This window comes from Elaeis guineensis, chromosome 1, assembly GCF_000442705.2.
Source record: "Elaeis guineensis isolate ETL-2024a chromosome 1, EG11, whole genome shotgun sequence".
Classification (NCBI taxonomy): domain Eukaryota; kingdom Viridiplantae; phylum Streptophyta; class Magnoliopsida; order Arecales; family Arecaceae; genus Elaeis; species Elaeis guineensis.
Genome location: NC_025993.2, coordinates 145138198 through 145140552, shown reverse-complemented (window position 1 = coordinate 145140552; position 2355 = coordinate 145138198). Strand labels below are relative to the sequence as shown.

General features: G+C 42.1%; 1 pseudogene; it reads right to left on the bottom strand.

Annotated features, from left to right (window-relative positions):
• Nucleotides 1-378: 378 nt before the first annotated feature.
• Nucleotides 379-1705, bottom strand: LOC114913346 (uncharacterized; annotated as a pseudogene).
• Nucleotides 1706-2355: the final 650 nt, after the last annotated feature.

Genomic DNA, 2355 nt, shown 5'->3' with positions numbered 1-2355 from the left:
TAGAATTATTCTTGAAAATTATATAATATCTGAAATATCTAGTTGAGATAATTGTTACTTACTGGGCTGTCTAGCTCATTACCTTTCTTTCTATTTTTTAGATTCAAATAATTAATTTTGAGCGTGGGAAGAAATATTGGGACAGAGCTTTTAGATGCGAGATTTAGCATTGTCAACTTCATTGAACTTAGATCTATTGTTTTATTTTTAGTAAAATTTTATCGGATGTAAGATATTTGATTTAATTACTTGAATTAAAGTTGAATAATAATTATTTGAATTTATTCCGCTGTGATGCATTGATATCGTAATGAGATGTCTTGTATATTTATGGAGAGAGTTTTTCATAAGTATGCGACGGTTATCGTGACTTTTTGCTCACGATCTCGGGCCAGGGGCGTGATAGGTATCGTGCCTGCTGGAGCCCCCATTCTCTGGCAACTGCTTTGCTGACTTGTTCGGCAGGTGTTCTAACCCTGCCCGTATTATTGAATTCTTCTGAACCAGAAGTTGAGGGTTCTTGCAGAACTCACCCTGGCCACTAACACAATGCAATTCAGCTTCAGAGGGATCAGTAGAAGAACTCTCCAACGATGTTTTGACCGACCCACTGCTTCTATCTTCCTCCAAAGGGAAAGGACTCACTCGAGCCGGGGTGACAAACCCGGGCAATTTGCTCCCGGAGCTGCAATTCTCTTCAAAGATGACTGCTTTGGAGTGCAATTATTACTCAAACTCGCCCGATAACCTGCATTTATCATTGGAGTGCCAATCCTCGGCTTCCTTGATTGTGCCTGCCGCTCCTCGACGCCATTCTCACCGACTACCCTTACAACCCGTTTCCGCTCCGTTCCGACGGCCTTGGTTTGGATCCCCAATGCCAGAGGAGTCGCCAAGATTTGTTTCGCCTCCGCCGCCGGCCGGTTCTCGTCGGCGTAGCATGAAGAGGGTTCTGTCTCATCGGTACTGCTTGATGGAGGGACTTCCAAGTCCCGTGGATGCTTCTCTAGGCGATGATGTTTCTTGAGGTGAGGTAAACGGGGTTCTCCAGAAAAGGGAAACAGGAAAGGAGAGGAAGGAATGGGAGTGGACGATCGTGAATTCGTCGGCGTTGGTGATAAATATCCGGAGCTGACCTCCCTCCTCCGCCGCCGGGCTCGCTTCTCCGACGCCACCCGTTTGAGCACTGGGGTGATGTGGTCTTCTTGGGTGGGAGGAGGGGGGATGGAGGGGAGTTCTTGAGAGGGTTTGGAGATAGTTTCCATGAAGGTTATTAAGTTCAAGAAATATTGGGTCAAGAAGGGATGGAGTGAGACACTCAAATGGACTGGGTGTTAGAAAAGAAAGAAAATTAGATGGAAGAAATAATTCCAGTTTCTTCTTCTTACTCTTTGGGAGGGACGAGGGGGAGTCTGAAATAGACGTGTTAGAGGAGAGAGAAGAATAGATGGAAAGGAAAAAAAAAAGAAGAGAATTCCAGTTTTTTCTTCTTCCTCCTTAACATACAACGCCGGTGAGGATGGATAAGTTTTTGGAAGGAAGGAGGAGGAGGAATGGAGATTTAGGAACAGGTTCTGTGAACCTACCAGGGGAGGCAACGGTCGAGAAATGGCGGAGAACTCAAATCAGGGATGGTGGATACGATCACCAGCCCGTAAACATTCAGAACAATCACGTCTCGGATTTGGATTTTCTCCGCTAAACCAACCCAAATCTGTGGGTCCAAACCCGGAATCAAGACTAAGTCCGAAATAGCTGGCAGGGCACGTGGCAGGAAGATATTTTTCACGATTTATGTGATTGGTGCAATTCAGCAAATTTCTGTTTAACATGGCCATTATTCTGCCGTGGCCTTAAAGTTTGTTCTAAAATACAAAGGTAGGCCAGAAAATATTATAGCTGAAATTTTAAATCTTTCTCAAATTATATTGAATAAATCATTCAATATATACCATCATATGGTGTAGATGGAAAGGCATCATTGGTCTCATATTAATTGTTAGTCAAAATAGACTGATTTTAATAGGATGGAACTTTTTCTCCCACATGAGGCACTTAATATTAATATTAAGGGAAAGGCCAATATTTCCACAAACACACACAAATATTTGGTTGGGGTCATTGGACATATGAGATTAGAAGGATGGATGGCCCGATCTATCATTTGATTCAAAAAAATCTTAGGAAAGATAGATGAAAAAAAGGGATTGTCCATCTATTACGACATATCAATTTGGATCCTCATACAGTATATAAGGGATAAGTTTCTATGTTGACAAAATTATTTCTCTTTAATATTTTGACAAAACTCTTGTACTAAATAAGAGATCCACACCCCATATCATACAATATTTT